Genomic DNA, 16,307 nt, shown 5'->3' with positions numbered 1-16,307 from the left:
GCCCTGGAGCGGCTGGGCCTGTGAGCCATGGCCGCTGAGCCTGCGTGTCCGGAGCCTGTGCTCTGCAATGGGAGAGGCCACAACAGTGAGAGGCCCGCATACTGCAAAAAAAAAAAAAAAAACAGTGGCTCTATTCCCCATGCTATACAGTACGTCACTGTAGATTATTGATTTTATACATAGTGGATTATTCCTCAGAATCTCCTACCACTATTTTGCTCCTCCACCCTGTCTCTCCCTGCTGGTAACCACTAGTCTGTTCTTTAATCTGTGAGTCTGGTTTGTTGTGGTGGTGGTGGTATTCACTTGTTTAGATGCCACATGTAAGTGATAACCTACCAGGCTTGTTTCCTCTGTGGCTTATTTTACAAAGCATAATACCCTCCAAGTCCATCCATGTTCTTGCAAATGGCAAAATTTCATTTTTTGCTAAAGTCATCATAAAAAATATTTTTTATCCCCTAGCATATTGACGAACACTTAGTTTGGCTCTATATCTTGGCTATGGCAAATAACACTGTTATGAACATTGGTGTGCAGTTATTTTTTTGAAATAGTGTTTTTGTTTTCTTCTGATATACCCAAGAGTGAAATTGCTGGATATTATGGTAGTTCTATTTTTAGTTTTTTGTGTAACCTCCATTCTGCTTTCCACGGTAGGTGCACTACTTCACATTCACATCAAGAGTGTACAAGAGTTTCCCTTTCTCCACATCCTCACTAACCTTTGTTATTTGTGACCTTTTTTTAACATCTTTATTGGAGTATAATTGCTTTACAATGGTGTGTTAGTTTCTGTTTTATAACAAAGTGAACCAGTTATACATATACATATGTTCCCATGTCTCTTCCCTCTTGCATCTCCCTCCCTCCCACCCTCCCTATCCCACCCATCCAGGTGGTCACAAAGCACCGAGCTGATCTCCCTGTGCTATATGGCTGCTTCCCACTAGCTATCTATTTTACGTTTGGTAGTGTATATATGTCCATGCCACTCTCTCACTTTGTCACAGCTTACCCTTCCCCCTCTGCATATCCTCAAGTCCATTCTCTAGTAGGTCTGTGTCTTTATTCCCGTCTTACCCCTAGGTTCTTCATGACATTTTTTTTCTTAGATTCCATATATATGTGTTAGCATATGGTATTTGTCTTTCTCTTTCTGACTTACTTCGCTCTGTATGACGGACTCTAGGTCCATCCACCTCACTACAAATAACTCAATTTCGCTTCTTTTTATGGCTGAGTAATATTCCATTGTATATATGTGCCACATCTTCTTTATCCATCCATCCGATGATGGACACTTAGGTTGTTTCCATCTCCTGGCTATTGTAAATAGAGCTGCAATGAACATTTTGGTACATGACTCTTTTTGAATTATGGTTTTCTCAGGGTATATGCCCAGTAGTGAGATAGCGGGGTCATATGGTAGTTCTGTTTGTAGTTTTTTAAGGAACCTTCATACTGTTCTCCATAGTGGCTGTACCAATTCACATTCCCACCAGCAGTGCAAGAGTGTTCCCTTTTCTCCACACCCTCTCCAGCATTTATTGTTTCTAGATTTTTTGATGATGGCCATTCTGACCGGTGTGACCTTTTTGATGACAGCCATTCTGACAAGACTGAGGTGATATATCTCACAGTTTTGATTTGCATTTTACTGCTGATTAGCTATGTTTAGCATCTTTGTGAGTTCTGGCTGTCTATCTGTATTTTTTCCTTGGAAAAATGTCTATTTAGGTCTTCTCATTTTTTTAAAAAAGATTTTGGGTGTTGTTCTGATATTGAGTTATATGTGCTGTTACTCTAGTTTATATATGAACCCTTGCTTGGTCATCTTTTTGGTGTTTACCTCTTATCATGTGCAAATATTTTCTCTCCTTCAGCAGGTTGTCTTTTCATTTTGTCTTTGGTTTCCTTTGCTGTGCAAAGTCTTTTAAGTTTAGTGAAGTCCCATTTGTTTACTTTAGCTTTTGTTTCATTTGCCTTAGTAGACTGAACCTAAAACTGTTGCTATCGTTTATGTTGAAGAATGTTCTGTATTTTCCTCTAGGGGTTTTATGGTCCTACATTTAGGTCTTTATTCAGTTTTGCATTTATTTTATGTATGGTGTGCTAAAATACTCTAATTTTATTCTTTTCCATGTAGCTGACCAGTTTTCCCAGTACCACTTATTGAAGAGACAGTTTTTTCTCCATATTGCCTGCTTTGTCATAAATCAATTAAATATAAGTGTGTGGGCTTATTTCTGGGATCTCTATTCTATTCCAGTGATCTTTGTGTCTGTTTTTGCTCTGGTACGATTCTCTTTGATTACTGTCACTTTGCAGTATAATCTGAAGTCAAGGTGTGTGATGCCTCCAGCTCTGTTCCTTCTCAAGATTGTTTGGCTATTTGTGGTCTTTGTGTTTCTATACAAATTTTAAAATTACTTTTTCAAGTTCTGTGAAAATGCTTTGGTATACTGATAGGAATTGCATTAAATCTGTAGATTGTCTTTGGTAGTATGGTTATTTTTTTTTTTTCTTTTTCTTTTTGCGGTATGCGGGCCTCCCACTGTTGTGGCCTCTCCTGTTGCGGAGCACAGGCTCCGGATGCGCAGGCCCAGCGGCCATGGCTCACGGGCCCAGCCGCTCCGCGGCATATGGGATCCTCCCAGACCGGGGCACGAACCCGTATCCCCTGCATCGGCAGGCGGACTCTCAACCACTGCGCCACCAGGGAGGCCCGGTAGTATGGTTATTTTAACAGTATTAATTCTTCCAGTCCATGCACCTGCTATATTTTCCCATCTTTTTCTGTTGCCTTCAATTTCTTTCACCAATGGCTGATAGATTTCTGAGTACATGTCTTTTACCTGCTTAGGTGTGTTTGTTCCCAGGCATCTTATTCTTTTTGGTGTGATTGTGTATGGTATTGTTTTCTTAATTTTTTTCTTTCTGACAGCTTTGAGTTTTGTTTTTTCTTCTTTTTCTAATTCCTTCAGGTGTAATGTTAAGTTGTTCATTTGATATTTTTCTTGTTTCCTAAGAATAAGCTTGTATCACTATAACTTCCGCCTGTGAACTGCGTTGGCTCTGTCCCATAGATTTGGATCATTGTGTGTTCATTTTCATTTGTCTTGGGTACTTTTAGAATCCCTCTTTAATTTCTTCAGTGTTCCTTTCTTCCCCTTTTATTCCCTTCATCTGTGATATGAGGACATCTTTAATATTATGTTTGGATTTCTTTCAGTTTTGTGTGTGTGTGTGTGTGTGTGTGTGTCATTATTTAAGTTGCTGAGCTCTTAATTTCACATGGACACTAACAACCCTGCATTGTTACTCTGCTCCCCCACAGTTACTGAATTTGACTTTATATTTTACATCTACTTGTTTTGTGTGTCCCTTAACTTCTTATTGTGAATATAGATGATTTTATTACTGTTTTCTTTCATCCTTCCTATTAGCTGTGTACATGGCTGATTTACTACCTTTGTAGAATATTTGCCTTATCCAATGAGGTTTTTCCTTTAGTAAGTTTCCTTTCCTAATTTTTATGTTTCAGTCGTGGCCTTTTCTTTTTCACTTAGAAAAGCCCCTTTAAGATTTCTCATAAAGCTGGTGTGGCAATGCTGAGCTCTTTGAGTTTTGCTTCTCTGTAAAACTTTAGATCTCACCATCAAATCTGAAGGAGAGCCTTGCTGGGTGGAGTATTTTTGGTTATAGGCTTTTCCCTTTCATGACTTTAAATATACCATGCCACTCCCTTCTGGCATGCAGAGGTTATCCTGAAAATTCAGCTGATAACTTTATGCAAGTTCCCATGTTTGTAACTTGTTGCTTTTCCTTTGCTCTGTTTAATAGTGTCTTTTTATCTTTATTTTTTTGCAGTTTTAATTACAATGAGTCTTGGTGTGGTCCTCTTTGGGTTGATCCTGTTTTGGCCTTACTGCATTTACTGGACTTGGATGTCTGTTTTCTTTCCCAGGTTACAGAAGTTTTCAGCTCTTATGTCTTCAGGTATGTTCTACACTGCTTTCTCTTTCCTTTTTGCTTCTGGGACCAGTATAATGCAAATATTAGTACACTTGATGTTGTTTCACAAGTCTGTTCAACTTTCCTCATTTCATTTTAATCTATTGTTTTACCGTTCATCTTCAGTGATTGCCAGTACTCTGTCCTTCAGTTTTCTGATTCATTCCTCTGTATCATTTAGTCTACAGTAGTTTCCTTTTAGTGTATTTTTCATTTCAGTTATTGTATTCCTCATCTCTGTTTTAATGTTCTTTAATGGTCTAACTCTTTTTTTAAAAATTCTAACTTCTTGCTCTGGTCATCCATTCTTCTCCTGAGTTCTTTGATCATCTTTATAGTCATTACCTTGAACTCTTTGTTGAGGAGATCGGCCATCTCCACTTCACTTAGATCTTCCTCTGAGTTCTTATCTTGTTCCTTCATTTGGACCATGTTTCTGTGTCACCTCATTTTTCTTAACTTGCTAGGGTTTTTTTGCTATGTACGTAGTAGGTTCGTTACATTTCCTGACCTTGGAGAAGTGGCCTTTTGTAGGAGAGGTCCTATGTATCCCAGCAGCCCACTGTCCCCTGGTCACCAGAACTATATGTTCTAGGTGTACCCCCTATGTGGACTGCTTGGGCTCTTCTGTTGTGGTGGGCTTACTACTGTGGGTGGTCTGGTAGGCTTGGTTGCCCCCAGAGTGCTTGTTTGCCAGAGTCTGCCTTGTATGGAGGCTGTCTGTGCTACTTGATGAGGCTAAATCATAAGGCAGCTGGCTACACAACTCTGGGGAACAGCAAATCTAGTGCTGGTTCACTTATAGGTAGAATTGCAGTCCAGGTGATATCAGGGCTAGTGCCCAGTCACTGGTCCTGGGGCTATGCTGGCTACTGGGAGGAAGACACAGGTCCTGAGTTCTGGCTTCAGGGCCCAGGAGTCGCAGAGTTGGTGTTGGATCACTATTCCTGACACAGCTATCTGCAGGGTATGGGGTACCCCTAATCTTGTGTTGGCATTCTGATGGGCAGGGTCAGGACCCAGCTGAGTCCATGGCTGCTTCTGGCCTGAAAGTGAGTGTTCTGGTCACACAGGCTGCTGGGCTGTGGTATTCCTGGAGCTGGTGTGTGCCTGTTGGTGTATGAGGCTGATCCCACTGCTAGAGCAGGTTTGCTGTTGGGTAGATCCAAGCTCCATCCAGTCCCTGTGCAGTTATCACTACTGACGGTGAGGCTAATTCCAAGGCCAGAGCAGGCTCACTTGTCAGAGGGGCTCTGGGGCTGGTGCCTGTCCCCTGAGGTGTGGAGACTGGTCCTGGGGCTTTTGGTGGCTGGGCCCATGTCCAGGGGCAGCTGTGCATTGAGAGGTCATCTATCTGACAAGAGATCTCTATTCAGATTATACAGAGAACTCCTACAACTCAACAAAAAGCAAACACCCTGATTCAAAAATGGATAAAAGACTTGAATATATGGTTCTTCAAAAAGATGTACAAATGACTAAGCACTTGAATAGATGCTTCATATCACTAAATGCATGTTTATATATTTGTGTGCATGCATACACACATAAGCACACACACACATACACAAGCAGAAAACAAGTATTGGTGAGGATGTGAGGGAGTTGGAAGCATTGTGCTCTGTCAGTGGGAATGTAGAATGATACAGCTGCTTTGCAAAAGAGTATGGCAATTTTTCAGATATTGAAAAATAGAATTACTACATGATCCAGGAATTGTACTATGAGGTATACCCAAAGGAATTGAAATCAGGGTCTTAAAGAAATATTTGTACTCCAGTGTTTAGAGCAGTAATAATCACAGTAGCTAAAATATGAAAGCAACCTAAGTGTTCATCCACTAGTTCCTGGAAAAGCAAAGTGTGGTATACCCATATAATACAATATTATTCAGTGTTAAGAAGGAAAAGATCTAGGAATATGCTACAACATGTATGAATCTTGAGGAAATTTAGCTACCAAAATGCAATTTTTGTGACTTTTACTGAGTCATAACAATACAACTACTTATTTCAATTATATGGGGTACTTAGTGTAGTCAAAACCATAGAAATTGGGAGGGTAATGATGCTTTTCAGGTGGTTATGGGACAAAAAGGAGAGTTACGTTTAAAGGATATAGAGTTACAGTTTTAAAACGTAGAAAAGAATTAGAAAGATAAATGGTGATGTTGATCGCCCAATAATATGAATGTATTTAATATCACTGAATGGTGCACTTTATAATAGTTAACATGTTATATTTTATGTTATTTGATTTTACTAACATACGAAATTGGGAAAGAATGTAATATCAGGAAAGGGAGTGGCCCTGGGATAGAGCAGAGAGTAATCAGAAGGGTGAGACACTGCATATGTTGAAGAAGAAGAGCTGAGAGTCTTCATTGGACCTAAGAGACTTTATAAAAAAGAAAAAAATATTTACTCTGAGGGTTTATTAAATAGATATCTGTGGGTGTACTGCTATCTCCCATGGGTTATATTAAAGAGTCTTTAATAAAGTCCATAAGGCTTGCTGAGGCTTTTTTAAAAACTGGATTCCCTAGGAGATAATTAGAGGGTGGTACTTATCTATGTCTAGGTTGACAGATTTTGCAGGGAAGATGAACCTGAGAACAGTGGAGGTCCTGAGAGTGTAAGTACATGGAATTTAGAAAAAAATAACAAAGGGAATTAGGAAAACTTTGGACTTTGAAGGTCATGTATTACTGAGTCAGACCTGAGGTTTCTAAGGAGTTGTATACACAGTTGCTCTTTGGATTACTTGTTGATAAAGATAAGTGGAAAAACTAGAGTCGTTTCCAAGTGTAGGTAAGATATAATGAGAGGATGGAGGTGGAAAGTAGGGAGGCCCAGAGAAAAGTGGGAAGGTCATATTGGGCCAAGAGGTGGTAACATCCAGCAGAACGGATGGTAGGGCAGACTATGGATTCATCTTTTTTATTTCGGCTCCCTGCCTCATCCTTAATAATTCTTTGGGAATATTTCATTGCTCTGTGATGCAGGTACAGAATTCGAGTGAGGAGACTACACCCTCAGTGTCCAGCTGTCTGAGTCCACAGTGTGCTTCAATGATGGGAGAACTATTGCTTCTTTATGAGAAGAGTTAGTATCTCGTAGCTAAGCTTAAGCTGGAGCTTATGCAATATTGATTCCATTTTATATATACTGTTGGCGTGGAGGTTCCTCCTTCTCTTTTCTTGACCATTATGAAATGAATCTATATTTCTCAATATTTGGGTATATCAGATAAATACGTTAAGTAAAGGAATCTTATATATTGCTCCCTGCATAGTTTGCTCTTTCTTGTTTCTCTTTTACCTTTAGGAAATTAGCAAGGGAGAGACCGTGAAATGTTCTGATCAGGAGAGATTAGAACATCATATTTCTAGAGAGGTTGCTTGGACAGAGCAGGGGTCCCAGTGAGAATCAAAGCTTCTGTTTCTACTTGGAAGTGTACCTGTATAGAGTAGAGGGCTCCAGGAAATATCCTAGAATATTGCAATGTCCCTGCAGGAGATCATTAAGAGAGGCAGGATCTGGTACCAGATCAGTGTACTATGACATGTTTGTCAGTCGTCTGATGTGAGATTCTCAGAGCCAATCCCATATGGTAGGGCTGAGTGCAAAGTGATGAAGAACCTGTGAAAGCATTTGATTGCATGTTAAAGATGAAGCTCTGATTTTGGGGAGAATTTTCTTACCTGACTGAATGTCAGCCTTCTGTGGGGATGAGATTCTGTGCTTTTCCTCTCTTGATGACCACTGACTGAAAATCATTAGAGCATCATGTCTAGAAAGCATTCTTTATTTAATTTCTTAAAGAAGAAAACATAGAAAACATTTTTATCCACTTTCAAGAGGATCAAGGGGAATGACATCAGTGAAAATGTCAGAGTAGGGAGCTCTGGCTTGCGTCCATCGCCAGAAACCCTGACATATGTGGTAAAACCTGTCAGAATGATCTTATCAACACATGTAAGTTTTCTTTTCTTTTCGCCCTGTAGATTTATCTTTCATTGAAACTTAACTTACTACAGGATGTGGAGAATAAACAGGGAAGTAGAAACTGTATTTCCTGATGAGAGAATCACTAAGTCACATTAGCTGTTCTGAGCTATGTCTTACTCTCCGTGACTGTAATTAAAACAAACAAACAAAGAAAACACTTTTCTTTTTGTAAGTCAGTTCTGACATTTCCTCGTTAAAGACAGGGTAACAGATACAGACTTAGATCTACCAGAATTGAGCAAAATTTTGATTGTACCTGTGTTGAATATTTGAGCATGACCTGCTACAAATCTTCATTATACTTATTACCACAACTGACAAATTCCCTTTTTCCACTCCTGGTATGTTGCATGTAAGGAATGCATAGGACACTAACCCCAGCTGGTCACAGGTAAACTCTGCCACATGGATTACTGCATGTTTCCTGCTGGAAGACCACACATTCTCGAGTATCATGCCTGCAGAGTAACTGGGCTCTTCTTTTCTCTGGATAAAGGTTAGATAATCACCTAATTTTATGAGAAATATATAAATTGTATTTGCATATTTTCAGGTTTTTATTTATCCATTCTCTTTCAAGTCCTAAGTGCAAATATTAAAGTGATTTCCAAGAGGGTGGTAAATAAGACAGCTACATTTATGCTCCAAAATTAGCAATACAGCATAATACAATTGTAAATGCATTAATGTGTGATTAATATGTAGATACTTATGTAAATGCAATTTTAGTAATGCTTTGTGGAGAGCTTCAGAATCTAGGTATTAAAAAAAGAAGAAAGAGTTCTTGAAACTCTCAGGGAATTATAGAGAAGTCTTTAATATAGAGAATAGAGAAGTCTATAAATATCAATCTGAAATAATGCATATTCTCAGAAATAAACTAGGCATAAAATTGTAGGAAAAATCTTCATGAAATGAAAGAGCATGTGATGGCCATACAAGAAAAAGAATATTCTCAGAGAATAATGAACAGTGTGGAGTTCAGCAGAAGTGGAGTTCAACAGATTCAGAGAGTAATACTTTGGAGAGCCTAATTATGAGTTCCTCATATTTCATCTTTGGAGAGACGGTAGTCATTTGAAATATGATGTTATAAGATGATGTTAACATACTTAAATACTTTCGTTTAGAAATGACCACTTAGAACCAGAATAAATGAAAGAGAACACAAAATTATGTTTTTGTTGATTTTTGAAGACCTCAGGTGAGTGCTGATAATTTAAAAATACATGATGTCTTTCACTGCAAAGTAAAGGAGCTCTTACAGTGGAGGATTCCTGGACTGCATGTCAATATTATGACATAGTGTGAGTGTGTTTCATGTTTGGTAATTGCAATCATTGTTGCTTTTGTTGTGGTTATCCATTTACAATGCTTGGTGTCAGTTGATTTATCTCTTGTAAAAATAAAACACAGTCTCTGTGTGTGAAAAAAAATACATGATGTCTTGATAAAGTTGTATGAAATTTGACATCTGGAAAAAAGCATTTCTTTTCTGTGATGCTAATTGGACATTTTTGCAAGAAAGAGATTTCAGGATGCAAATCTCGTGTCTCTAAGGTAGGAAGTCAGTTCATGGTGGAACGTTCTATTAAACTTGTGTGAGTGCAGAAATATTTCTTTGGAAGGAAGAGGTCACGAATCCCTTTTGAATAGTTAGTGGTTTATAGTATACCGAATGAGCAAAATGGTTATTTCTGAACTTTAGAAAAAAATAATATAGTTTTTCTGCATTTATATTATGAAGCTGATGTAGAATATCAAAAATTCTTTATTTTGAAAAGCAATGTAATCAATTTGACATAATTCATATATATTGAACCTGTGATACACACACACAGTAAAACTTACATTCAAAAAATTTTTTGCAATTAAATATTTTCTAGTGTAGTTGATTTACAATGTTGTGGGATTTTTAAATACATGTTTATTGGAGTATAATTGCTTTATAACACTGTATTAGTTTCTGCTTTACAACAAAGTGAATCAGCTATATGTATACATATATTCCCCATATCCCCCCCATCTTGAGCCTCCCTCCCACACTCCCTATCCCACCCCTCTGGGGGACATAAAGCACCGAGCTGATCTCCCTGTGCTATGTGGCAGCTTACCACTAGCTCTTTTACATTTGGTAGTGTATATATGTCAGTGCTACTCTCTCACTATGTCCCTGTCTCCCCTTCCACCCTGTGTACTTAAGTCCGTTCTCCACATCTTTATTCCTTCCCTGTCACTAGGTTCGTCAGTACCATTTTCCTAGATTCCATATATATGTGTTCACGTATGGTATTTGTTTTTCTCTTTCTGACTTACTTCACTCTGTATGACAGACTCTAGGTCCAACCACCTCACTACAAATAACTCAATTTTGTTCCTTTTTATGGCTGAGTAATACTCCATTGTATATATGGGCCACATCTTCTTCCTATATTCATCTGTTGATGGACATTTAGGTTGCTTCTATGTCCTGGCTATTGTAAATAGTGCTACAGTGAACATTGTGGTACATGTCTCTTTTTGAATTATGGTTTTCTCCGGGTATATGCCCAGTAGTGGGATTGCTGGGTCATATGGTAGTTCTATTTTTAGCTTTTAAGGAACTTCCATATTGTTCTCCATAGTGGCTGTATCAGTTTACATTCCCACCAACAGTGCAGGAGGGTTCCCTTTTCTCCACACCCTCTGCAGCCCTTATACATTGTTGTATTAATTTCTGCTGTGCAGCAAAGTGATTCAGTTATATATATATATATATATATATATATATATATATATATATATATATATATATATATATATATGTATGTATATTCTTTTCCAGTATGGTTTATCACAGGATATTGAATATAGTTTCCTCTGCTATACAGTAGGTCTTTGTGGTTTGTCCATCCTATGTAGAATAGTTTGCTTCTGCTATCCCAAAACTCCCAATCTTTCCTTCACTCTCTCCTTGACAACCACAACTCTGTTTTCTATATCTGTTTGTTCCAGTTTCGCTAACATGTTCATTTGTGTCCTGTTTTCGATTCCACATATAAGTGGTATTATGTGGTATTTGTCTTTCTCTTTCTGACTTACTTCACTTAGTATCATTATCTCTAGGTCCATCCATGTTGCTGCAAATGGCATTATTTCATTTTTTATTTCTGTCTTTCTCTGTGTTTTTTTAAGTCTTTATTGAATTTGTTCCAATATTGCTTCTGTTTTATGTTTTGATTTCTTGTTTGTGAGGCATGTGGGATCTTAGCTCCACCATCAGGGATTGAACCCGCCCCCCCTGCACTGGAAGGCAAAATCTTAACTGCTGGACCACCAGAAAAGTCCCCATCTGTTTTTTTTGTTTGTTTGTTTTTTAGTAAATTTCTTTATTTATTTATTTTTGGATGCATTGGGTGTCCGTTGCTGTGCACGGGCTGTCTCTAGTTGTGGCGAGTGGGGGCTACTCATCATTGTGGTGTGCAGGCTATTCATTGACAGGGCTTCTTTTGTTGCAGAGCATGGGATCTAGGTGCGTGGGCTTCAGCAGTTGTGGCTATGAGGCTCAGTAGTTGTGGCTCATGGGCTGTAGAGCGCAGGCTCAGTAGTTGTGGCACACAGGCTTAGTTGCTCCACGGCATGTAGGATCTTCCCAGGCCAGGGCTCGAACCTGCATTGGCAGGTGGATTCTTAACCACTGTGCCACCAGGGAAGTCCCCCCCATCTGTTTTTTTTTTTTTTTTTTTTTTTTGCGGTACGCGGGCCTCTCACTGTTGTGGCCTCTCCCGTTGCGGAGCACAGGCTCCGGATGCGCAGGCTCAGCGGCCATGGCTCACGGGCCCAGCCGCTCCGCAGCATGTGGGATCTTCCCAGACCGGGGCACGAACCCGCGTCCCCTGCATCGGCAGGCGGACTCTCAACCACTGCGCCACCAGGGAAGCCCCCCCCCATCTGTTTTTGATATCAGGGTGATGGTGGCTTCATAGAATGTCTTTGGAAGTATTCCTTACTCTTCAATCTTTTTGAAGACTTTGAGAAGAATCAGTGTAAGTTCTGCTTTGTATACTTGGTAGAATTTGCCTTTGAAACCATGTGATCCTGGACTTTTGTTGGTAGGGAGTTTTTTTAAATTACAGATTCTATTTTGCTTTTAGTGATCAGTATGTTCAGGTTATCTGTTTCTTCTGGATTCAGTTTTGTTCAGCTGTAAAAAAAACAACATATATTTTTAGGTTATGTTAGCACCTAAATACTTACCATGTATTAGACCACAAAAGAGCGAAGAAAAAAATATTAAAATATTTTTTCAAACAGAAGAAGTATTGAAATATTTTTAAGAAATTGGGATAATAATACTAATTACAATAATGACAAATTGTTCTGAACTTAAAGACTATTTTATCTGAGATGCTTATTATATGCATATTATAAGAATGATATTATATGCTTATATATTATATGATATTATATATGCTTCTTATATGCTTCTTATATGCTTATTGTTTTATTGTTTTTAAATACATGGAATGTTTTCTCCTTTCTAATGTAATTCTTTTATTTTACCTGCATATAGTGAAAAGAATTTAGTTGCACAGAATATTAAAAATTACACTTTAATAGGAGATATTAATCCATTTACATCTACTATAGTACTGAAAATACTTAGGTTTAGAGTTACCATGTTATTGAGTGCTCTTTTTTATTTATTTATTTTTTTAAAAAAAAGATTTAATTTGGGAGGGCATAAATTATTTATTTGTTTGTTTATTTTTATCATCTTTATTGGACTATAATTGCTTTACAATGGTGTGTTACTTTCTGTTTTTATAACAAAGTGAACAAGCTCTACATATACATATATCCCCATATCTCCTCCCTCTTGTGTCTACCTCCCACACTCGGTATCTCACCCCTGTAAGTGGTCACAAAGCACTGAGCTGATCTCCCTGTGCTATGCAGCTGTTTCCTACTAGCTGTCTGTTTTACATTTGGTAGTATATATAAGTCCATGCCACTCTCTCACTTCGTCCCAGCTTACCCTTCCCCCTCCTCATTTCCTCAAGTCCATTCTCTATGTCTGCATCTTTATTCCTGTCCTGCCCCTAGGTTCTTCCAAACCATTTCTTCTCTTTGTTATTAGATTCCATATATATGTGTTAGCATAGAGTATTTGTTTTTCTATTTCTGACTTACTTCACTCTGTATGACAGACTCTAGGTCCATCCACCTCACTACAAATAACTCAATTTCATTTCTTATTATGGCTGAATAATATTCCATTTTATATTGAAGATGTATGCAACATCTTCTTTATCCATTCATCAGTTGATTGGACACTTAGATTGCTTCCATGTCCTTGCTATTGCAAATAGAGCTGCAATGAACATTTTGGTACATGACTCGTGTTTTTTTTTGCGGTATGCGGGCCTCTCGCTGTTGTGGCCTCTCCCGTTGCGGAGCACAGGCTCCGGACGCTCAGGCCCAGCGGCCATGGCTCACGGGCCCAGCCGCTCTGCGGCATGTGGCATCCTCCCAGACTGGGGCACGAACCCGTGTCCCCTGCATCCACAGGTGGACTCTCAACCACTGCGCCACCAGGGAAGCCCCATGACTCGTTTTGAATTATGGTTTTCTCCAGGTATATGCCCAGTAGTGGGATTGCTGTGTCATATGGTAGTTCTATTTTTAGGTTTTTAAGGAACCTCCATACTGTTCTGGATAGTGGCTGTATCAATTTACACTCCCACCAGCGGTGCAAGAGGGTTCCCTTTTCTCCACACCTCTGCAGCATTTAATGTTTGTAGATTTTTTTGATGATGGCCATTCTTACCTGTGCGTGGTGATACCTCATTGTAATTTTGATTTGCATTTCTCCAGTGATCGGTGATGTTGAGCTTTCTTTCATCTGTTTGTTGGCAATCTGTATATCTTCTTTGGAGAAGTGTCGATTTAGGTCTTCTGCCCATTTATGGATTGGGTTGTTTGTTTTTTGATATTGATCTGCATGGGCTGCTTGTAAAGTTTGGAGATTAATCCTTTGTCAGTTGCTTCATTGTCAAATACTTTCTCCCATTCTGAAGGTTGTCTTTTCATCTTGCTTACATTTTCCTTTGCTGTGCAAAAGCTTTTAAGTCTCATTAGGTCTCATTTGTTTATTTTTGTTGTTATTTCCATTTCTCTAGGAGGTGGGTCAAAAAGGATCTTGCTGTGATTAATGTCATACAGTGTTCTGCTTATGTTTTCCTCTAAGAGTTTTATAGTGTTTGGCCTTACATTTTGGTCTTTAATCCATTTTGAGTTTAGTTTTGTGTATGATGTTAGGGTTAGACCTAGGGTTAGGTGTTAGATCTAATTTCGTTCTTTTACCAGTAGCTGTCAGGTTTTCCCAGCACCAATTATTGAAGAGGCTGTGACTTCTCCATTGTATATTCTTACCTCCTTTATCAAAAATAAGGTGACCATATGTGTATGGGTTTATCTCTGGGCTCTCTCTCCTGTTCCATTGATCTATATTTCTGTTTTTGTGCCAGTACCATACTGTCTTGACTACTGTAGCTTTGTAGTATTGTCTGAAGTCAGGGAGCCTGATTCCTCCAGCTCTGTTTTTCTTCTCAAGATTGCTTTGGCATTTCGGGGTCTTTTGTGTTCCCATACAAATCGTGAAATGTTTTGTTCCAGCTCTCTGAAAAATGCCATTGGTAGTTTGATAGGGATTGCATTGAATCTGTAGATTGCTTTGGGTAGTATAGTCATTTTCACAATGTTGATTCTTCCAAACCAAGAACATGGTATATCTCTCTATCTGTGTCATCTTTGATTTCTTTCATCAGTGTCTTATAGTTTGTTGAGTAAACGTCTTTTGTCTCCTTAGGTAGGTTTATTCCTAGGTATTTTATTCTTTTTGTTGCAGTGGTAAATGGGAGTGTTTCTTTAATTTCTCTTTCAGATTTTTCATATTTAGTGTATAGGAATGAAAGAGATATCTGTACATTAACTTTGTATCATGCAACCTTACCAGATTCGTTGATTAACTCTAGTAGGTTTCTGGTAGCATCTTTAGGATTCTCTATGTATAGTATCAAGTCATCTGCAAACAGTGAGAGCTTAACTTCTTCTTTTCCAATTTGGATTCCTTTTATTTCTTTTTCTCCTCTGATTTCTGTAGCTAAAAATTTCAAAAGTGTGTTGAATCACAGTGGTGAGAGTGTGCAACCTTGTCTTGCTCCTGATCTTGGTGGAAATGCTTTCACTTTTTCACGATTGAGAACGATGTTGGCTGTCAGTTTGTCATATATGGCCTTTATTATGTTGAATAAAGTTCCCTCTATGCCTACTTTCTAGAGGGTTTTTATCATAAATGGGTGTTTAATATTGTCAAAAGCATTTTCTGCATCTACTGAGATGACCATATGGTTTTTTAATGTGGTGTATCACATTGATTTGCATGTATTGAAGAATCCTTGCATCCCTGGGATATATCCCACTTGATCTTGGTGTATGATCCTTTTAATGCGCTGTTGGATTCTGTTTTCTAGTATTTTGCTGCGGATTTTTGCATCTGTGTTCATCAGTGATATTGGCCTGTAGTTTTCTTTCTTTGTGACATCTTTGTCTGGTTTTGGTATCAGGGTGATGGTGGTCTCATAGAATAAGTTTAGGATAGTTCCTCCCTCTGCTATATTTTGGAAGAGTTTGAGAAGGATAGGTGTTAAATCTTCTCTAAATGTTTGATAGAATTTATGTGTGAAGCCATCTGGTCCTGAGGTTTTGTTTGTTGGAAGATTTTTTTTTTTTTGCGGTTTACGGGCCTCTCACCGCTGTGGCCTCTCCCGTCACGGAGCACAGGCTCCAGATGCGCAGGCTCAGCAGCCATGGCTCATGGGCCCAGCTGCTCTGCGGCATGTGGGATCTTCCCAGACTGGGGAACGAACCCGTGTCCCCTGCATCGGCAGGTGGACTCTCAACCACTGCGCCACCAGGGAAGCCCTGTTGGAAGATTTTTAATCACAGTCTCAATTTCACTGCTTGGGATTGGTTTGTTTATAGTTTCTATTTCTTCCTGCTTCAGTCTTGGAAGGTTGTGCTTTTCTAGGAATTTGTCCATTTCTTCCAGGTTGTCCATTTTATTGGCATATAGTTGCTTGCAGTAATCTCTCATGATCCTTTGTATCTCTGCAGTGTCAGTTGTTACTTCTCTTTTTTCATTTGTAATTCGATTGAGTCTTCTCTCTTTTTTTTGCTGAAGAGTCTGGCTAATGGTTTATCAATTTTGTTTATCTTCTCAGAGAACAGCTTTTAGTT

Source organism: Mesoplodon bidens (genome assembly GCF_964165515.1).
Source record: "Mesoplodon bidens genome assembly, chromosome: 8".
Taxonomy (NCBI): Eukaryota; Metazoa; Chordata; class Mammalia; order Artiodactyla; family Ziphiidae; genus Mesoplodon; species Mesoplodon bidens.
This window is presented reverse-complemented; position numbering follows the sequence as displayed.